The sequence below is a fragment of the Furipterus horrens genome, unplaced genomic scaffold (assembly GCF_987537825.1).
Source record: "Furipterus horrens unplaced genomic scaffold, mFurHor1.1.pri manual_scaffold_2, whole genome shotgun sequence".
In the NCBI taxonomy this organism is placed as follows: Eukaryota; Metazoa; Chordata; class Mammalia; order Chiroptera; family Furipteridae; genus Furipterus; species Furipterus horrens.
In genome coordinates, this window is record NW_028327172.1 from 209,919,964 (window position 1) to 209,943,281 (window position 23,318).

Sequence of the window (23,318 nt, forward strand, 5' to 3'; positions counted from 1 at the left end):
GAAGAATTAAATATGAGGATGGCAGGGTCCTCCTCCTGGGTAGAGGGAGAAGACACTTTACTATTCAGCCTAGATGCTCCAGAGCCACATGCCAATGTAACAAGAGCCAGAGTCAGGCTCGTGCCCCACCACCTCCCTGCAGTACCCTTGCCATTTTGACAGACCCAAACCAGGTTGTTCTCAGAGGGAAAGCTGAGCCTGCACAGGGGAATGGGTCAGCAGGTGAGTGCTCCCAGTCAGGATAGCCAGGGCCATGTTCTCCCAAAGTTGCAGGCTCTGCATTCAGACCTGGCCCCCTGTGGGGATGTGGGTACAGTGGCGGTGGGGTAGCAAGGCCTGGGAAGTGAGGGTCTGTGGCATTGTTCTATCAAAATGCTTCTCTGCACTGCTGGGCATTTTATCTTGTCAGGGATCCCGAGAGGTTGATTTTAAACCATCTGAGGATGCCTCTCTTCGGACAGATAATGAAGTTCCACACTATGTGTCCTTAGCTGACCCCACAGAGGAATCTGGGACTTTGGCATGTATCCCAGACTTGTTGCTAACCCTTGGGTGAGATTTTAGACAGATTCTTTATCATATTTTTTAGTTGAATTTAACATGGAAGAATAAATATTGAATTTCCTTCCTCCCTCAGCCCCTCTTATCATCATCAGTAAAACGGTGACCTTACCTTCACCCCAGGGTCAATAAGACCCACCTGGTCCCCAGGTCCTGTAGTTCTGATTCTCACTTAGGAAGACTAAAGAGACCATACCTGCAAAGAGGTGAAGAGAGCACCAGCCCCTCTTCTGACAATGATCCAAGGACACCCTTTATGGTTGGAGAATATACAAGAGCATGTCCAAGACCACCGTTTAATGCAGTGCTTGCTGCGTGCTGTGCTGTGCTGGACATACATGATCTTCACAATGGCCCATGTGCACTAGCACCATTCCCTGTAAGAGAGCCCAGCACAGAGGGTGGGGGTAATTGAAGTCATTTGCCCAGCTTTACATCACTCACGAAGTGGAAGGACCAAGATTTGAACTTGGGTAGTCTGGCTCTAGAATACAGGTGCTTCAGGCAAAACTCTGTGCCTTCCAAGTAAGAATGTAGAATGATATTGATAGGAATTGGATCATGTCTTTCTTGCCCGGATGGGAGAATCAGCATCTATCATTGGGTCCTTAATCCATTTTGCCAAAAGTAATATCTGTACCTTATAGGGTTTAGTATAGATTTAAGAGAGATGATTCATGCAAAGGGCTTAGCACAGGGTTGAGAGACATAAAGTGCCCAGTTAGTGATTGTTGTCATATGTTATTAAGCATCTACCATGTGCCTATCAATGTTCTTCGTACTGGAACCACTTATAGCAACATGGTACCCGGCTCTCTCCTCTCCTCCTGGGTCCCCCAACCCTACTCCCCTGGCTCCTGCAGCCTGATTCAGCAGCTGTGTGCCTTTCTGCCTTCATTTCTTTCTTCGTTCACTCACTCGATCACTTCTTCATCTATTGATCGGTCAGGATACTTTTGTTGAACACACTCTATTTTTCTGGCAGCGTTCTAGGTGTGGTCCATCATTGTGGCAAAGGTGTGGCCTCCTTCCCAAGACAGGCTGGTGGCTGAGGTAGGTGAGCTGTGGCCAACTGCAGCTCCAGTGAGGTGCAGTGACGTGGAGGGGTGTGCAAGGCCCGTGAGAGCCCAGGGAAGGACCCAGAGAAGGGTCTCAGGAAGAGGGTCAGGATAGAAGCCAGCCCTCCCGTGGGCGATTCCTCAGAGCAGTTGTGCACTGCTTGGCAGGTCATGGCTGGGCAGAATCCGGAACTCAGCACCCAAAACATATGCATATGGCTTGCACAGTGAGACCTGGCCTCATGAGTGGTCCCTGAGAGTAACACCCAGGTGACTTATTCAGTTTAGACCTGGGATCTAAGATGTCCTTGGTGTTCTGATTATCTCCCATTTGTAAGACAGCTGAGCCGTCACAAAGGCATTCATCTATCAAATTGCTTTAAAACCTGGCATTCCCCCGTCCTTCAGTGGAACCCGGCCTTTGCCTCGAGCCGCAGAAGGCCGCCTGACATACTGTTTATATAGAATTAGGGAGGAGTTTTAATATGCTTGTCTTTTATGCCATAAAATTAAGCAGTACAAAAAGTAAGCAGTGAGAGTCACCCAACTTCGCCCAAACGCGTCCACTTATTCCCATGAGCTCCGGGCCGTTGTCAGGAAGCCTGCAGCCAGGGCACACGCAGAGCTGATGTAGATGTCTCTGGTCACTGGAGGAAGGAGCAGGAGAAGCACAGTGGCCCAGCCGGGGCACTGCACCCCAAGGCTTGCCCAGCAGCACTTTGGAGAGGGGGACTCTGGTGGCAACAGAACAGCTGTTGTCATTAGGTTTGAGTTGTCATTGGATTTGAGTTGTCGTTGGGTTTGAGTCGTCCAATTGCTGCCAGTGCTTCCTGTCACCGCCCGGCATCACCAGGCAGTGCTAACTGGTGGCTGGCTGGCTGGTCCCAGGGGAGCTGCAGCTGGCGGTTGCTGAGCGGGGATGGCCCTCGGATGAGGCGCAGTCACACTTCATCGGGAGGCCGCCCCTGTGACCCCCGGGAGACCGAGCTTGCTGATTGAGTGTCCTTGTGGTAGTTGTCCAGACCGGGGCCGAGAACAGGCCTGCGGACCGAGGAAGTCACTCCCCGGAGGCTGCTGGCGTGTCCAGAAAGTGGGTGGTGCATTTCGCAAACTGCGCCCACTGCCTCCCGGGGAGGGAGGCTGTTTCCTAACATGGGGAGCGTGGCGTCCCTCCGTCCGTGCGTTCTGGTGAGGAGACTAGAGGCCGAGAAAGGGGTGCAGGAGCTAAGCTGGAATCAGGAATGTGTCCTGAGCCACAGTTTTTGGAAACAGCGAGTCTTGCTGTCTCCCTGGCATCTCATAAAGAGACCAACCCAGCCCGGCAGCCACAGCGAAGCAGGTGCAGCTGGACAGGTGCGGGGGTGTCCGAATCAACGAGACCTGGCCACTTCGCTCGTCTCTTTATTGTTCATCCCACAAGCATTCATTGAACACCTTTCCTGGGCCAGGTCTCCACCACCCCAAAGGAGAGCACAGCCCAGTTAGGTGAGAAAGAAAAACAAATACGTGCTGGGAGAGAGATCTGTCCCGGGTACCGAAATAACATAACAGCTGACATTTATTGAGCACTACGTGCCAGATACCGCAGCGAGGTCCTTTGCAGAGCATCTTTATTAAATACTCACAACAGCCTCACGAGGTAGGGGCTTTTTTTAAGTCCTCTTTTGCAAGGCAGAGACCCTTTTTACCCAGAGAAGTAACTACCCAAGGTCACAGACCTGGTAAGTGGCCGTGGAGGGATTCAGGGTAGTCTCCCTGTGTTTTTAAATTTTAAGTCCGTCATCTAACCGAGGGATACTTCGGTGGCGTCGCCTGTGTGCCGCACACAGAAGGAGGGGATTTGCAAAGACGGGTAGGGCATCTTCCCTTTCCCAAGGAGCTGAAGATGTCGTTACAAATAGGTCTGTTTCCAGCTCACACTGTCCAGCCTCAGCTGGAGACTCATGCCTAGAATTTTCCCACTTTCCTGTTACCCATGACAGCGCCCCATTGGTCCCATCGGACGACTTGCATTAGGCTCTTTCCAGGTCCCGGGGCCCTGGGTGGGTTGCTCCACTTCGCCATGCCTCCTTTCCTCGGCACTCAAGGCCCTCTCCCATCCATCTCTGCCGCTCCCCAGCCTTGCCCCCTTTGTCTGTTTTCTTTGCCAGGTTTTCTTGATGCTAGGACATATAAACTTTTATGCATTATGTTTAACATGACTCTAAGACATCCTATCCTGTATTCCAGCCACAAGACATCTTCTTTGTGTTCTCACTTACTCTTTATTCATGCATATGCGTAGTATCTGCATAAATGTAATCAGCATACATGCGTTTTCTTAATGTTATTTGGTAAACACTTTTGCATGCTTCTACCTAGGCATCCTATTAACCATTTATAATAGCTGCAAAATAGTCCCGTGTGGTGCTGTGACAGTGTTTATTTAATCTTTTCTCTAAATGTCAAGCACTGAAATAATAACGTTCAGGTTGCTGCTGTCATTAATACCGTTCCTCGAAACGCCTTTGCCGTGGCCTGCCGCAGGTGCTATTCTCTGCAAGCAGAAGGCTGAGCTGTGGGACCGTGTGTGAAGGCCAAGAACATGCTGTGGATTCAGGGAAATGTGGGTTCAAGTTCAAACCCTCTCACTACCTTGAGCAAGTTGTTTCTTTTCTCTGAAGCCCCCTTCCTTTACCTGAAAATGGGAAAGAATAATTACACAAGCTGGCACCATTTGTAAGGTTAGAGGAGTGGGAAACATAAGAGCCCGGCACACAGGAGGAGCACACAGAACACTGGTCCCCTCCTGGGCTAAGAGCAAATCAGGGTTCAACTCTCCCTTTGGCAACTTCTCATGTAATATCGATCAATTGCCTTAATTACTTGGCACCCAAGCGTTTTCACGTGAGAATGATTATGCCCATTGTGAATCCGGGTAAGTGTGTCATAGGTGAAGGTTACGATGATAGTGCATATGAAGAGCACGCTTAAATTATGACACCAGGAAGCCCAGTCGGTCTCTCATTTATCATCCCCTATACATTGGTCATGGCCTTGAAGTTGTCACTGGGATTCGGAAGGCATATGATGGATCAGAGAAAAAAGAAGTCAGTGACTAACGATATGTGCCAAGGAGGGTAACAGGAAGGAATCTGGGACGTGTGCATATATTTGGCACCTTTCCCAATATTAAGGTTGTTACAAATGTAGAATCGTTATCACTGGGCATTTTCAATACTATCTATAAGCTTTTCTGTTGTCGTTTCTGTTGTTAAACAAGTCTAACTCTCCAAATGAGCAGCGTCCTCTCTTGGGCTTGAAAGCATTTAGGTCCCCTGTAATGTTTTTTGATCCTGTACCTTTAATTTCCCAAGTGAAGAAGGAGTCTTGTCGTTGCTGTTGTTATACTTTAAAGAACATTGGTCCCCGCTTGTAGCTCTCACTGACTGCAAAGGAGTATTGTCCAGTGCCTTGAAGAACTGGGGGATGAGCTTCGGAAAGTGACCCCCCAACAGTAGTACTCAGAGGGGCCTCTAGGAGAAGGAGCGTGGCTGGAGGCAGTGGTTGGAATCCTGCCAAGGTGTTTTTGTTTTATATTTTCATAAGGTTTGATGGCCAGCCAGGATATTTTCCTTGGTCTTCTGCATGAGAAGGGATAGCAGTGCGACCCCTTTTCTTCCTAAATATGAAGCCTGAGAAGGACAGTGAACACTGGCCAGGGCACTGTGACATGAATCTGACTCCGTGGTAAGCTCTGGTATATCCAAGGACCACGGAGGATCACAATGATCATCATATTACCATTAGGTATTGAAGAAAGTCTATATGTTCTCAATAAAAGAATGAGGTAGGTGTTATTATCCCCATTTGACAGATAAAGACTTGTCACTGCCTTGGGTCACAGAGCTAGTCCAGGGCAGCTGTGCCTTCCTGAGCTCTGGTCTGGCTTGTTCCCCATTTCAGCTCCACGCTCCACTATGGGTGAGAACAGGCTGCAGGGTGCAGCCTCACGCGGGAGAGCTGGTGCTTTCAGAGTAGCGGACAGGCCTCCAGGACGAAGCTGTGATGCCTCCTTCTGACTTTTCAGCCCCTTCTCCGCCTCCTCAAAGAGAGGCTCTATCTCACAGGAGGCCGGAAAGGCCTTCTGAGCCAGGGGAACACTCCACGTGCAGAATGATTAAGCCTTGGAACACCCGAAGGGGACTTTTAATTGCATTTGGAGATGGAAAGGTCGTACATATGACGACGCAATAAGGGAATTAAATAAAGCAAAAAGCGCTTAAAGAAGTGACATAACCCTAACAGACAGACATGCCAGTGTCTAGAAAACAATGGTTTCTGAAAGTCGAGCCAGAGGGAATGGCTATCGGGACATTAAAAGAAAATACATACACATATACATACAAACAAACAAAAACAATGTTTTAACAGAGCAATTCTAACTGAAAACAATTTCACAGCCAGAGAGGCTTCTAAAATTCTTAACCTTAAAACTACAAATTGGGCCAGGATTAAAGAAAGTAATTTCCCAATCTCAGACAGTAGAGAAAGAGAAAGAAATTGTTACTTAACAAGATACTGAAATTTGAGGGAGGTGGTATGGTGGGAAATTGGCAGTCCAAGTGGACAAAAAGCTGAGGGATTGCAAAGCTAAGTACAAGATGGAGCCTGGAGTTCATCCTCCTGAGGAAGAACCTTTTTTTTGGTTTGTTTAATCTTTATTGTAGTTTTTTTTTTTCATTACCATTTAGTCCCCTTAACCTCCCGACCCCCCAGCAGTCACCACACTGTAGTCCATGCCCATGAGAAATAGTCTTTCTAATTGTCTAGAATGGCATAAAAAAAAGGGAAGGTTTGCATTTAACTTAATCTAGTTTTAGATCATAGGCAGGGAAGTATCCTGAAATAGGAAAAGGGGCCAGTTGGTATCACTGCCTGATTATGAGGTTCCAGAGCTTTCTCTGTGTCCTGGTATCTGACTGCTCTCTAGCTGTGCACCGGCGCCATCTTGTTGCGCAGACCAAACTCAAATTCCTTAGGGACAGTGACTGAGAGTAGGTTGTACGGCCTCATCATCTGCTCCGAGCTGAGTCCAGGGAATATAGTCAGTAAATAACGAACAAATATCCGAAAGGAGGGAAGGGAGATAAGGTTCAAGTCCCTGGTCTCAGCCTGCAGAATGAGCTTGGAATGACGATGAACGTGCACCATAATTAAGAGAAAACAAGTAAAATTTAAACCGCTCACCAGATAGCTCCCAAAGAGCAGGCACTGGTATTTGTTGAGTGCCTCCTAGAGTCGAGACGCAAAACTTGGTTTTATTTCATCCTCACGAGTTAGGGAGGGAGATGTGAATGACCTCGTTTTATAGAAGAAGAAACTGAGGCTCGTAAAGGTGCTGGGTGTCATCTAACATCATTCAGGGGCAAACTGCCAGGCTGGGACTAGATCCCATGTTGGCCTAAGGCCATCACCACCTCATCATGCTGCAGAAATGTCACCTCCTATCAAGAGCTGAGTTGGAGACCCAGATGAGGTTAGTCATTTCCACTGACATGATGAAGCTATTTGGCCAAATTGTCAATGGGTAACTGTCAACAGACGTGATGGATGGAGAACGCTGAACCCTCAAGGACAGTGGGATCAAATCCCTGACTGGACACATCCCGCCATGTCTCACATCGCTGTTTACCTTAGACTTTTCCAGAATTCCAGGCCTGCAGGCTGTCACTCCCTTCCAGAATTTTAATCTCCAGACCACTGTTCCTAGTCCCTAAACTTATATTTTAAAAACATGGATCACGTCCTATTCCTTCGAGGTGGACCTTAAAAGCACCTGCTTAAACCCATCTGGTGAAATCCCTGCAAGGCCTGTGGAAGCTGACCTCTCAGCTTCACGTCATTGCAGTCTCCGGTCTCCTGGCCTAAATTCGCCACTTCCGACAGGCCAAGGTCCTCCCCATGGCAAGGCCTCTGTCCGTGCTCACCAGACCCCTAATCTAGCTATAGAACCTTGGGCCATTGTCTGTCGTTTCAGGGTCCCAATCTTCTCATCAATAAAATGGGGATAATAGTCCCTCACCTCAAGGAATTATTGAGAGGGTTAAATGACATGAGACTAGTGAAGTGCTTAGAATAAAGCTTGGCATATAGTAAATACATATTTGCTACTCTGGCATCATCACCTCCACGACCACCACCATCATCATCACAGCATCCCCATTACCTGGAATACTCTGGCCAGATGCTTGCATGGCTGGTCACTACTATTCAGGTCTCAAAACACATCTCCTCTGCAAGAGGTCTTTCCTGGTCAGCCTATGTAAAGTGACCTGGCCATCGCGGTCATTTCTGTCACACCTCCTTACGTGCTTATTTTCTTTGGGGCATTTTCATCACTTGAATCCTCTGGCATAATCCTAGTTTACCCTTTTAGTTCCCTGCCTCTCGTGCCTGTCTCTGCAGTCTAAATGTTTTGAAAGCCAGAATGTTGTACCTTTTTCCTTGTATGCAGTGAAAATAGTCCATAATTTTAAGTCTACTCAACCTGAGATGTGCTCCTTGAAAAGCTGGAAGTTTTAAAGAGCAAACCATTTACAAAATCCAAACTTATGTGTTGCCTCGGAATGCTTGAGTGCACTTGTATGAATGCCGTTAGCCGTCCTTGACCTCATAGACTCAATGCCTGTAATATTTTTGTCTAAGGGTTTGATGTTCTTTGCAATTCATAAACAGTCTTGTCTGTAAGGGCAGTTGAGGAATGACATTAACTTTATTCCATAGGTGTCCCGTGTTAGAAATGAGGAAACTGAAAACAAGAGGTTGTACAGCTGGATGGGGGCTGGACTCCAGGTTCCCTACCTGTTAGTAGTATAAGGGGGTTCTAGCTTTCATTTGTCTTGGTATGACATTCGTAGGGCTCATTCAGATCCATTCAATCCACAAACACTTACTGAGCACCTACTATGTACCTGGGTCTCCTCTGGCTCCATTCAGTCTGTAAGTTTACTGAACACCTACTGTATGCCTGGGTCTACTCTGGTCTCTAACAAGAAAATTCCCTAATTGGTACTAAATATTTCTGGGTTCATGAGAATCTCACACATGCTGCCTATGATGTTAAAATTTTTCTTTGCTAACATAGCGTAAGATTGGAAGTCTCCCCAAGAAGTCAGCGAATTTCACCTTCTTCTCTTCTTGCCTGTATCTCAAGCTTTGTGAAATGAGGTAGGGATGAAATGACCCCATTCCAATTCAGGGTGCCAGACTGTCACAGAACTTTGCTTTAGCAGCATTCCGTAACATTTTACCCATGATTCATTGATTGCTTCTAATCTTTTTCTACTATTAACGATATGTGCAAATATCTTTTCACATTTGATTTTGCACAGGAGAAAAAACTATATTTGTAGGAGAAAATCCTGGAAATAAAATATTCAAGTCAAAAGGCATGTACATTGTAGTTTAGGTGGATATTCTCAGGCTATTCAACGTAGAGGTTGTACCAAGTTCCAGTTTCCAAAGCAACATATAAATGGACTATTTTCCATACTTTTCAACAACTGAAGGTTATCAAATTTTTCTATTTTCCGGCATTATAGGTGAAATATGGTATCTGATTTTTATTGTAATATGCATTTTTCTTATTACAAGACAGATTTATTATCTTCTCATATACTTAAAAGACATTTGTATTTCCTGTCTTGTGAATTATTTGTTTATATAATTTAATCACTTTTCTACTGGATTGTTGTTCTTATACATATGTAAGGCTTTATATTTTAAAGAAGCAAATACTTTATTGTGATGTCATTGAAATTTCAAGTTTGTAGTTTATCTTTTTAACTATCAGTTTGCTTTATCCATAAATATATTTTGTTTTTGGTTTTGCGAGTGTTAAATGAAGCAGTATTTCCTTTCTTTCTTCTATTTTATGTTTCATACTTAATATTAGTCCTTTTTGAGCTAATGATAATAAAAATGTATTATTCTATGTTTTTAATACCACTTTTAAATTTTGAGGAATTGTTAAATATTTAAATAATTGACCCACATGGAATTTGGGTGTATAAAGTGTGATGAACATAGTTAATTACCCAGTTGTTCAAATGCCATTTATTAATTAATACATATTCTTCTCACTTATTTGAAACACTGCTTTAGCATATTCTATAAATTGCCTTCAGTATTTGAGTCTGCTTCTGGACTCCAATTCTTATTCTGTTAATTTGTCTTCATATTCTTTATTTAATACAACACTTTAAAAATTACTATTGCTTTATAATATACTGGAATATCTGGAAGAATTGGTATTGTATCCTTATTCTTCTTTCTGGGTTTCCAAAATCTTGTTTATTTTTTCATCTAAACTTTAAAATTAGATTATCTAACTTAAAAATAGATTTATTGGTATCCCATTGGAATTCCTTCATATTTACAAATTTGCATTTGGGGGATTGCTATCATGATAACACTTTGTCTCTCTATCCAAAATTTTGGATTGCCTCTCCAATACTGAGTTTCTTTTTGTGCCCTTTGGTAATATTTTGAAGGTTTTTCTATGTAAGTATGTATGTATGTATGTATCATATTGTGTGTGTGCGGCTTTCATACATAGATATGTATATATTTTCCATTTATTGATCACTTTACACTGAGATAAACTATTTTTGTTCATAATCATAAATAAGGTCTTTTCTTCCATTTAATAGTTTAATTGCTTTTGTTTGTACTTATTAAAGTTATTGATTTCTGTATATCAATTTTATTCCCAGGCACCTTAAAGACTCTCCTTAATATATACAATAGCTTTCTTTTTTTAGTTTATTTTCCTAGGTATTCCAGCTAAGTTTTATCACTTGTAAATAATGATGATTTTACCAATCCTTTCCAATTTTACATTTTTTTCTTTTGTCTAATTATATTGGCTAGTATCATCAGAAGAGTATTAAATGATAGTGAGGATAATTAACATCCTTATCTCATGTCAGACTTTAATGTGAATACTTCTAGATTTGTCATTAAGCAAGATGATGGCTTATGATTATTCTCATGTTAAGGTAATATCAATCTATTCTTACTTTATTAAGAGCTATTTAGAATTTAAAATGGATATTGAATTCTATCCAATGTATTTCCAGTGTCCAAGAAGATGATATTATTGTTTGCTTTTTAATATTATGATTAAGCATAACAATAAGAATCGTCGGCGGCGGCGGCAGCCGTCCGTCTCGAGAGTCGATGGTGTAGCTTCTTAAGAGTCTATCTGCACCGCCGAGAATGGCTGTGCAGTCCGACTCAGGAGTGACACGGTATCTGTCTCCTCCCGTGTTGAATCGACATCTTGCGATGACGCTGGAGTGTCCTCTCCAGTGAAGCTGAAGCTACAGAGCCTGGGCAGGGTGATATGGAGGGTCTGCTGTTGCCCATGCAGCAGACCCCCCCTCTCTTCGCAGCTGAAGGGTCCAAGGGAAAGACGGAGTCAATACAGCTTGGCTTCAGGTGCGCCGCAGGAGTTGCCGGTGTTGACTACAACGTCAAACCGCCTTAGGGACTCCGGCTCCGGATTTTCTGTTGGGGTTTACTCCCCTAGCCTTTCCCCTGAAGAGGTATGCCGCAAGGCAGTGGAGGTTTTTTGGAGTCAGAGTTTTCCTTCTCTGATGTGCCCTGACTGGAAGATCATCGAACCAGCGACACTTAGCTCGCAGGCCGACGCTCAATCCACTGAGCCAAACCAGCCAGGGCTAACAATAAGAATAGTTAGTATTTATTTAGTACAATTGATGGTCACGGAAATAGTCTAAGTTCTTTACATGTATCAGCTCCTTTCATCTTTTCTCAAGCTAGAACTCACTGTTATTAGTATTTTCAGTCTAAACTTAAGAAAACTCAAATTCACCAGAGGTTAAGTAACTTGAACAAGATCAGACAACCAGTAAGTGGTGGGCCCGAGATCAAACCCTGGCTAATTCCTTGCATACAAACACTGGCAAAGTTTCATCTTCAATTTCTTGATAATTAAGCATCACTTCATTTCTTGACAAATCCCACTTGTTCAGTAGGTTTCCTCCATTGGATCATATTTATTTATAATTTTTGTATCAGTATGCAAAGGGAAAATTCAGCTAAAATTCTCTTTATGATGTCTTTGTCAACATTGAGTCTTATTGGTGTCCTGGGCTCGTGAACATTTTGGAAATATTTCTCTTTCTTTTGTTTTCTTTCATTAGAATAAGTTGAATGGTACTAAAGTTATTTGCCTTTTAAATGATTTTTTTTTTTTTTTAGAATTCCCCTATGAAATTACCTTTATTAAGTCCTCTTGAAACCATCTAGGCCTCGATTGGTTTGTTTGTTTGTTTGTTCATTTTAGAAAGGAGCTTCCTGATAAATTCTCTTTATTCATAGTGGGTAATTGGTATATTTAAATGACAATGTCTTCAACATTTTTCTTGTAAGTTTCATTGAACTGTAGTTGACATACCACACGAAATAAGTTTAAGATGTACAGCATAATGCTTTCAGTTACATATATAATGGAATGATTACCTCAATACATTCAGTTAACATCCATCATCTCGTACAGCTACAAAATAAAGAAAAAATATATTTTATTCTTATAGTCATCATGTGGGACATTATATCCCTGGTACTTATTTATCTTATATCTGGAAGTTTGTACCTTTTGATCACCTTCACTTAATTCCCCACTGCCCATCCTGCTCCTCTAGTCACTGTAAATCTGATCTCTTTTTCTCTGAGTTTGGTGTGCTGTTTTTTGTTTTGTTTTGAGATTTCACAGACAAGTGAGGTCACACAGTATTGGTATTTTCCTGTCTGACTTATTTCATTTAGCACAATGCCCTTGAGGTCCATTCATTTTGTTGCAAATGGCAGAATTTTCTCTTTTTATGGCTGATTATACATATATATAGGGATATTAATTCATTTTCTCCATTTATCTGTCTATGGATGCTTAGGTTGTCTCCATGTCTTGGCTATTGTAAATAATGTTGGCAAGAGCACAGGAGTGCAGATATTTCTGCCACATAGTGTTTTGTTTCCTAGTGATATATTCCCAGAAGTGAGATTGCTGGGTCCTATCTATTTTTAATTTTTTGAGGAACCTCCGTACTGTTTTCCATTGTGACTGTTAAAATTTACATCTCCACCAACAGTGCACAGGGTTCCCTCTTCTGATTATCTGGCAAATGAAACCTCGAGGATCATGATTAAGGATGAAGCCCAAGAAAGAGAAGGAGGGAGGAGAAGAGAGTCCAGGGTCCAGCCAGAGCACTCACTGCAAGGGTGTATGATCTATTTTGCTACCCATTGGGTTTCCTCGTCAGAGTGTGTGTGGATTCTAAGAGGAACAATCTGGAGATTCTCCAAAAGAGCAGCTCTGATTTGGGGACCTCAGAGATTCTGTGGGTGTCTCTCCTTCAGGAGACATTTGGTGTCCAAGGTCAGACCTAAAGTGATGTTGTGCCTGCCTTCTAGTCTTTCTGTTGTGCTATTTTAGAATCTCTGAGAGGCTGCTTTTAAATGGTTTTAATAACACTGTGTTTCATAATTTGGAACAAGTACCCAGAGAGCCTCTTGAAACATGACATATAGGGTTTTAATACAAAAATGTTCTGATGTTCAGGGCACATATACAAGCCAATGCCTGGCATCCTGAGGGAGATTTGTCTGCTTATGAAAATTCTACAGATTCTTAATGGAAGGGAAGTGTTTACATAGTTTTAATATGACTCTCTGGAATAATCTCTTGATATGATAATATTAGCACATAGTTACTTTTAAAAAATCTGTTCAATAAAGATTAACTTAGGCTTCCTGTACATAGAGATTCCCAGAAAACACTAAAATCTGCCTTAGCCCAAATTTGAATCTAATTTATGTTTTATGTTATTTCTTCCTTCTTAAAAATGTTTCTTAAGCTAACTGTATTAAGTTTTACTATAACTTCATTTAAATAGAAGTTATAACCATGTTTTCTATAACTACATTTACATATAGTTGATTCAACTTTTAACTACATATGTTCACTTAGGCTTTCTGTTATTAGAAGCCTTTCACCCCTCTAAAAACCATTATTTCCTTATTAATTTTCCAGAGGCTTTAAGCCATTTCTAACTGTGGCAATGACTATGTGAATACACAGTTTTTATTGTCCATGCTTCCATGATGGAGAAAAATACTTTTGACATACTTAAAAATGCTGATTATTGGATGAGGTCAAAGGAAGAGTCATTAGGTTTTGATAATACAAAAAAAAAAAATCTATTCATTGAGTGCCCACTGTCTTCCAAAGCCTGGGGATTATAAAAATAAAGATTTGTTGTTTTCTCTTACCAAGCTTAGCAATGTATTATAACCAAGATGTACTGAATACTTACTGTGTGCCAGGTATTCATTCATTCTTGTCCCAAATGTTTATAGGATGCCTACAATGTGCCAGGCACAGCAGTAGGTCCTGAAATATAAAGATGAGCAGAAACAGTTACATTGCTGTTCTTATATGCTTATGAGTTGAGAGGCATTTACCAAATAATCACACACCAATGTGTGTATAATTTCTATCTAGCTAAAAATTCTACCTTGGAGAGAAAATATAATTTTATAAATGAATATAATAAAGGAAACTTACCAGTCTCAGAAAGACCTCAGAAGGGTTCCCTGAGAAGGTGATGCTTGGATCAAGTTTTAAGGATGAGCTGGTTTTAATTAGAGGGTAGCAGCCAAAGCTTATTCCCTCATTCATTCAACAAACATTACCAATTTGGCTGAGAATGCCAAGATGAATAAGCATACTCGTTGCTACCCAGGAACTCATGGACTTGAGGAGAAGGCAGACATGCAAAACAAATCAGAAGAGGTGATTAACATGCTGATAATTTATTATGAGTAGAGAAGGAAATTGCAGAAGGTGGGGGAATTGATTCTATCAGTGGCCTAAGCAGACTTCCTGCAGAAAGTGGTATTTCAGCAGAATTCAAGATAAATAAGATTGAATGAATATGATCCCCTGAAGTAACTATTATTATCCCGTCTGATACATGAGGAGAACAGGTCTAGAGAGTTCATCGCAAACTTGATTAGGTAAATGACGAAGGAAGAAACTGAGCCTAGACCTTTGGCTCTAACACCAGTACACACCCAAGGACACCACATTGTTTAAGAAATCCCAAAGTCTCAATTGGTAGCAAAGTCCTGTGGATGCAGATTGGATAAGTTCTGAAAAGGGCAAAAAGTATGATTCATACAAGATGACTCACCCAGATATCAGGTTTGACTTAGGCATCATCTGAATTTTCAGTTGGCTTCACCCCTTCTGCCGTTAATTTTTTGCTGCCTGTCAGCAAAATATTTTGTGGTTCTTTTGGAGAGAGACTGCTATATCTATGAAAGTCTGCCATGTTCCTACTTTCAGATCTGAGCCTAGTGGTATGAAGGCCAATGGGGAGTAACTTTTCTAATCCTTTCTTGGGGATGTCATAAAGGACACAGTCAGCCACTGAGAGAATTTGGGCTTCTTACTCCGGGTGACCTTGAAGGACTTCAGCAGAGGAGTGCCATGGTCTGCCTTAGTTTGAGCAGGAAGACCAGCTGTGGCTTGAGAATGGGCAGAAGGTAGACAAGGGTGGAAACAGGAAGACCAGTCAGGACGCTGTTGCAAAAATCCAGACAAAAGATGATGGGGCTTGACCAGAGTGACAGCATTGGAGATGATCCTCCAGTTCTAGTTTAAAGGATAAATCTACAGTATTCCCTCATAGACTGTATGTGATGTTTAAGAGAAAGAGGGGAGTCCCTTTCTGTTTCCACACTCACTGCTCACAAAATTGCCCAAAGGATCAGTGGAGGCGGTCTTGTTAGGAGCAGACACCCAATAGCGTTAAAAGTCCTCTCTTGGGGGAGACCCCTGCTTTGCCTTTGCCATTGATCTGTCATTAACACTAAATCACTGAGCTCCCAAAAAGCTGTGCCCTGGGCATTTAGACAAAACTAGAAAAAAAACTTTGAAAAGACACTGAGGTTGCAAGATGCTCTTAGAAATTGTTTTGTCGTTAGCTTCATGATATGTAGAAAAAGGTCTAACAGGAGAGTGGTGTATATTAATTCCTGCATCAGTTCTGGATGACAACTGCATGAAGGTGGTTCTAGGACCCAGAAAGGTCTCAAGACTCTGGTACCTCCCAATCACCAAGGATGCCGTGCTTCTGTCTATTTATGCTTCCAGGCACTGGTCTTTGGGGTTTGCTATACGCTCTTAATCTTCTAGAACTCCTATTCCTTGCCCCTAAATCTTCACAGTATCACATCACTGCCACTGGCATGCTTTGCACTGTTTCCTGTGAAGTACACTCTCCATGTAATCAACCAGGAGACTGCAGGGTGTTGTGCTTTGTAGGAACCTAAATAGCGGGTGACTCTCACATTTCCCCAACAGCTTTCAGCTAATCGTTAATATGGATGATACTAGGGCTACACTTTGGTAGCCAAGATCCTTTTTCAAGCCTACCTGACATTCATCCCCCGGAGGAATGCTGAAGCTGTTAAACAAACGATTGTTCATTTCACAAAAATTCCCTGCGTCTCCATTATGGGCAGGCAATGCTCCAAGTGTTTGGGGTCCCGATAGGAAAAAACACAATTCCTGCTTTCAAAGAGCTGGCTGTCGAAGAGAGAGATCGGAAAAGGAAGAGCATGCTGGGTGAGGGAAATGGATGTGGGGCTAGAAGACTTGGGCGAGCCTTATTACTGAACCGCCTGGAGGAAGGCAGGCTAACTCCCCATCAGACGGTCAGCTATGGCATGTGGACTTCTGGCACAAGAAGCAGATGGCCACAGAGAGGCTCTTCAGAGCCATCTGGTCAAGGCCTCTGTTTTCTCCCCTGGATGAGGATGAAGCCTTGGTCCAAAACCAGAAAGGCTCCAGATGTTTTTCCAATTTTATTTATTTAAAAATAAACAAATAGTCCTCCCTGTGCCCTGGGCCGTGTTCTAAGCACTTTACACATTGCAGTTAGTTTAATCCTTATAGCACCCCTTGGGAGTTCGTACTATTATTATCCTGTGTGACAAGTGAGGAACTGAGGCAACAGGACAGAAAACTTGGCCGAAGGCCCAAACAAGGATTCAGGCCCAAGCATGGAGGCTCCAGAGTCCATGACATTAGCTCTTGCCCCTTGCTGCTGCCTCTATAAATAGGTGCAGTTTGGTTGTATAGTTAGTCGTAGAATAATGATGTGGGTGCCAAGTCTCCAGTTCCAGCAGCAGAATCAACAAAGAGCAGGCAGGAGCCCTGTGATGGAGATGTGTCTTCAGGGGGACGTGTCTATAAAACATCCCAGACAGGTGCTGAGTTTCAGAGCCTCTGAAATTCAGCAGAGCGGTCTGGGCTAGGATTAAGGAGTTGAGAGTCATTAAGTGAAGGATGGCCATGAAGGTCTCGTTATGGATTCACTGTATTAGTTTCCTAAAGCTGCTATAACAAATTATACCAAACTTGAAGGCTTAAACCAACAGAAATGTATTCTCTCAAATTTTGGTAGGCCAAAACTCTGTAATCAAAGAATCAGCGAGCCATGCGCCCTATGAAGTTTCTAGGGAAGAGCCAACCTTTCCTTGTCTCTCCCATCTTCTGGTGGCCCCAGGTGTTTCTTTGCTCTGGAAGCATCACTTTAACCTCTGCCCCCCTCATTATGTGGCTCTTTTCCACGTGTGTGTTTCTGTGTCCTCCCCTTTTCTTTTGAGAACATTTTCCATTGGTTTTAAGGTCCACCATAAATTCAGTGTGGTATTGTCTTCAGATCTTTAACTTAATTACATCTACAAAGACCCTATGTTTAAATAGTTTGCATACACAGATTCTGGGGGTTAGGACTTAGATAGATCTCTTGGGGGTGACATTATTTAACCCACTACAGTAGGGGAGCTTGTTCTAGGAAGGTCTTGAGCAAGGAGACAAGTACACTTGGCACAGGATAATGGGAGAGGACCAGCATTTGGGGAGACAGCCAACATTTGGGGAGATAAATGAAGACCCCTGAAAGGAGGCCAAAGAGAAGCCATGAGCAATACAAAGAGGTAGTTAAGAAAGAAACCCTGAAACCCAAGGAGAGTGTATTCTGTATAAAAAGAGTGGCATGGGCCACAATGTCAAATATTCCTGGGAAGCGCGGCACACAACTGTGGATTAGTAGCGAAGAAGAGGTTTTAGATGGCTTTGGCAAGAACAGATTTTTGTTTTGTTTTGTTTTGTTTTTTTCCGGTTTGGCAGCGCTGATGGGAAAAGGGAGAAGCCGGGGGCTGGAGTCCCTGGGAGCCAATGCTCTCTCTCTTTTGCACGCTGTTAAATGGCATTACACACATTAGCAGCCGAGAAAAACCCAAATGAGGACACTGGTTCTCTTGCCCACCCTCATCCTCCCATGCACACACCAGAGTGTGTTTTACATGAACACTCTCTCATATCATATATTGGACTGCAGATAAATGAATGGTTTTGTCTATAGAAGGTAATTATTTTAGATGACAATATTATGACTTTCCTTTTCCTTTAAATTAGTTTTACATGATAGGGGGCCAATTCACATTTTAGAGTTTGTTCAGAGGCCATTTTAATTGTGCCTTCAAACACAGATATCCATGCTCCTGAAATGTCAACACTCAGCTCTGTTTTTGATAGCACTGAATGATGTTCCTTGTGTTTTGCATTTCACTAGTATGTTTGCACTTGTGCGGATAGTGAAAACCACAGTGCCCAGAGTGGTCCCAGGCAGAACTGAGATGCTTAAAAAATTACCTTCTTTCATCTGCTGGTCTCAAATAAGATCGTAACTTTTCTCACAGTTGCCAGAGTTCATTTCAATTAAATCTTAATGAGGAAAAATGAGACAAATGGGTCCATGAGCATTACCTCTCAGACCTTTTAATTTTTATAAATTCACTTGCAGAGTCAGACTTAGCGTGCTGCAATTATTTCATTTGGCTCTTGAAAACTTCACCCAAATTGCATGCGGTGGGTGCCAGGGGCAATCATCTGTTTTGGGTCCTAACTCTTCTGGTTGTGTTATCCATCTAAATCTGTAATCGGAGAAGGGGCATGTTAGAGAGGTGAAGAGTATCATTTGTCACAGCATTCTTGCGGAAAGATGGCTGGGACTTTGGGAATAAGGTGGTAGGGGCGGTTTTTCTTCTCATTAGCTGCCTTATTTGAAACTGCAGGGGCTGTCAGAAGCAGGGACTTAATAACCTTCAAGTTTTTCTCTATTAACATAAAAAAAGTTGCATGAATTTTTGGCAAATCATTGCCCCCATGAGGGTATCAGAAATTCTTTTGCTGGTGAATAGAGAATAACCCTTGTTTGGGGAGCTCTCCGCCGAATTAAATATATAATTGAAGCGGCTCCATCTAGAATGAGACATTTATGAGGAGCATGTGCACTGTCACATGATTCTGAACGTCACCTGAAGTGCCTTTTCAATTCTCCGTAGGTAAAAGTTGGAAGGCAAGTACCAGCAGCGCTATTAATACAATAACAGAGTGTAAGAGACTCATATGGTACTCACATGTGATTGTTTCTTTATCTGTGATGTCTTCACATGCATTGGTGGGTATCAGGAGGAAACCAGGAGTCCTCAGTCTATGAAGAGGACCAGAAAATATCTAGCCTGCAGGGTCTCAGACGAAGAAGGCCAAAAGACAAGAAGGAGGAAAGGAGAGAAAGGGAAGGAGGGAGAAGTAAAATCAGCAATCCTCTTCTTTGACACAGCTCATGTTTCTTCTTGAGAACGCTTTCTCTTGACCTCTGCCTCTTGGTTTTCCTCCTCCGACACCGACTGCCCTTCCTCCTGCCCCAGAACTGCAGAGATTCCTTCTTGTCTTTTTTTGCACCCGTCTCCCAGGAGGTCCCCTTCGGGCCCATGCCTTCTCATTCGATCTCTGAGCCCACAGCTCCTCAATTCCTACTCCCTGCCCCCGTCTCTCCTGTAAACCCCAGCCCCAGGTACCTCGCTCACTGCCTGCTCAGCGCTTTCACACGGAGGCCTAACAGGCACATCACTGTCTTCTTGTGCGCGTCCCACCCGCCCTCGGACCACCGCTGTGGGCGTTTGCTCTGACTCCCTTTCTGTCTCCCGGCCCCCGTCCGTTCTGTCGGGAAACGCTGCTGATTCATCTGCAGACTTGAATCTGATGACTCTCCGCCTCCCCCACAGCCACACCAATCCAACTTCTCTCCCTGTGGCCACCCAGAACCCCGAGTTATCATTTTAAGTTTAAATCGAATAGTGTTGCAGCACCTCTGCTCAACACTCTCCAACATTTCCTCATCTCAGAGCAAAATCCTAAGTCCTCGCTGGGCCCGAGAGGGCTTTACATGGTCTGGACTGCGGCCACCGCTCAGGTCTTCCTTCCCCATCACTCTCCTCCGCCATCTGCCCAGGCAACTCGCGTGCACCAACACGCTCCCCGCCACAGGCCTTCGGCCTTTCAGTTCTCACTTCCTTGACTCTTATCCCCCTGGGCCTTCGGGGGGTTCGCTCCTTTCCTGCGTTTTCTCCAGTTACCCCGTCAAACTAGTCCTCCCCGACCCCCTCACAAAAATAGCCGGCATGGGCCCCGCCAGGGTGGCTTGGTTGATGGGACCACGTTCCATGCACCAAAAAATTGGGGGTTCAATTCCCTGGTCTAGGCACATGCCTGGATTGCAGGGTTGATCCCTGGTTGGGGTAGATATAGGAGGCAGCCATGGATGTTTCTCTCTCTTTCTCCCCCTTTTTCTCTTTCTAAAATCAATAAACATATTAAGTGTTTTAAAATCCTCATGCTTTATAGAAAAGTAGCCAGCATCACCCATACACACGCGTCTCCTCATGATCTTCTGTTTTCCTCATAAAACTTAACATTTCCTGAATCATTCATATATAGGGTGTCCCAAAAATGTATACACACTTTAAATAATTATAAAGTTGGTGTTTATTAAAATACATTTTGTTTTCAAAATGTAATAGAATCTACAGACATTATTTAATTGTTTTGTCAACGCCTGTTCTCAAACTGATGTCTGTTCCGGTCCAGGCACTGCTGACAATGGAATGGCAAACATCACGAAACAGTTCGTTTGGTATTTGTGTGCATTTTGTTCAATGGCTGCCCTCAATTCAGTGACTGTTGCAGGTTTCATAGCATAGACTTCTTTTTTTAAGTATCCCCATAAAAAAAAGTCTAGTGGTGTGAGGTCTCGTGAACACGCAGGGTGTTCTACGAAACCCCTTCTTCCAATCCACCTGTTTGGCAAGATCTCATCAAGGTGGGCTCTCATGCCGTGATGGTAGTGGCGGGGAGGCCCATTCTGCTGTTTTGTGATGTCTCCCTTTCTTCACCAAGAAAATGCCTGTGTGTCCCTCAGGGCTAAACTCAAAATCCCCCAATATGTAAAGGTTTTCTTGCCCCCAACTCTGAGACAGCCTGGGTTCCTTCTTATGTCCTGTCTCTGTTGTAAAGATTTGCCTCCATTATCCCTTAATCGGTGACATACCTGTCCCCTCTACTGGGCTATGAGCTTCTGCAGATCAGGGACTCGATCTTAGGCTTGTTCATCTTTATTCACCAGACCAGGTTCAGGACTGAGATGGCATGAATTCCAGCCCTCACTCAACCATGTACTGCTTGTATGAACCCGGACAAGTCACTTCATGTCTTTCTTTCATCTGTAACATAAGGATAACGAAAGGGACTGCCTCTGAGTTGTCACTATGATTAAACATAAACACATGCAGAGTGCTTGATAGTAACTCCCGGTACATGGTAGGTGCTCAGTAAATATTTGGTGCATGAAGGAAGGAATGAATGAATGTGAGCGATTAATTGGCTTCCTCTCACGAGATGCTATTTCACATGTGAGGAAGCGAAGGCTTTGAAGAGGTTTTTTTTTTTTTTTGCTCAAGGTGACACACAGCTAATTTGAACTGGCTGGCTTGAAAAATGCCTCTCCTAACGGCTCTCTCTATGTGGCACATAGCAGGTGCTCAGCAAACAGGCTACATAAACATCAGAATCGATGAACTGGGTCAGAATGGTGGGAAGGGAAAGGCCGGATTGAATGAAGCCTCGGGAGGACGCTGCCCCTCTGTGGCTGAATCCTCTCTATTGGGATTTTTGTTTGTTTGTTTGTTTAGACATTTCTGGTTTCCTTCCAGTGCCTAGAAAAGGAAACCAGCCCATGCAGCAGGACTGGAAGCCTCTGGGCTCCGAGCAGGGATTCTTCACGTCACAGATCACCCGCAACACTCAGCAGCCCGGCTCACAAAGTCAGCCTTTATTCTCCATCTCCCTGCTGCCCGGAGAGGGCCAGACAGCATTTGTTCACAAGTTCGCTCCAGGCCCATCAGAGAGTGATGACACTTTCCTCTTTTGCTGCCTTAGAGGGAAGGGGAGGAGTCCCAGGACACAAGTCAAACAAGTCCCAGATTTGGGTGTGACTTGCAAAGGCAGGAGCGATCCTGAGTGTCACCTCCGTGTGTCCACACTTTCGGAGCCATTTTTACCATCCACCTCCTGGGTTACCATGTCCCTGGTCCCAAGCCCTGATGTCTAAAGAGATAAAGTGACAGGACACAAATCAAAGGGAGCTCCCACTCGGGGCAGTGTGGCTCGCTGTCTAACCCTTGGTGGTGACCGCTGTAAGTAATAAGTGACTGCCTTGTCCTATACCGTGGGCAACTGAGTGGAACCAGTAGCAGCCAGGACAGACAGCGGAGGCCCCAGATTCCAGTCCCACTCTGGCACTGACAGGATGGGAACTGGGGCGTTGCATGTAAAGTCAGCACCTTGCTCTGAGTGCCTGTAACAGAAGGAACGGGTGCCTCTTTGGTCCTTCATTCCAGATTGTTACAAGGACATTAGGAATATATACTGCCCTCCCCGAAAGCTCTTTGGAAACTGTTATTATTTGTACCCACAAAAACAGCAAGAGAGCAGCAAGTGTTGACCTCAGACACTGTCAGGCCAAGCGCCCAACACGTCACAGGCTCTTAGTCAGAAACGAATAAGGTCTTGTCAGCAAAGAAGGGAAGAACGGGAGGCTGTTGCGGTTCCAAGATGTGCTTTCACTTGTAGTATGTTTCACACACACATGGTCTTTTCCTGAATGATCTCTCCCCAGGGATCAGTATATCCATACCTACATCTTCATGCAGAAGGAAGCGACGAAGGTAATCTACTGATTTCCTTTGAAAAGAAAGGAAACCAAGGGGAACTAATTGTTACTTAGTAAAACCTAATCGTATTTTTCCCTTCCCCAGTTTTCTGGCATTGTTGCTCACCCCCTGCCCCCAGAGCTGACATTTTGGGACTGAGTTCTTAAGACAGTCTTTTTACATGAGGAAGGAAGGACCTACAGGGAAAGACACGTAGCCACACAAGCATATGCATATGAGAAACAAAAAATATATGAACTTTTAAAATAAATCTCTAAACAGAGGATATATGTGTGTGTGTGTGTGTGTGTGTATGTATGATTACAGAAAATAAAAATAACTAAAATGAGTCATTCACTTTCATCAGGCCTGATGGCAGAGCACCTACTATGTGCCGCTCAGCAGGGAACACAGTGCCATAGTCTAGGTGGCATCTCATTTCTTTCCCAGAGCAGCCCTGAGAAGGAGGCTCTGCTCAGCAGAGAGAGACTGGGTACCTGCCTAAGA

General features: G+C 43.7%; 1 protein-coding gene and 1 long non-coding RNA gene across 9 annotated transcripts in view; one reads left to right on the forward strand and one right to left on the reverse strand.

Annotated features, from left to right (window-relative positions):
* LDB2 (LIM domain binding 2) overlaps window positions 1-23,318 on the forward strand; it is a 324,577-nt gene that overhangs the window by 271,246 nt on the left and 30,013 nt on the right. The window lies entirely within an intron of this gene.
* On the reverse strand, window positions 4,152-14,069 carry LOC150020331 (uncharacterized). Its single transcript, XR_016509344.1, has 3 exons — window positions 14,003-14,069; window positions 12,150-12,186; window positions 4,152-4,296 (listed from the first exon to the last, which is right to left on the reverse strand). It is a non-coding gene; the product is annotated as an uncharacterized LOC150020331 (long non-coding RNA).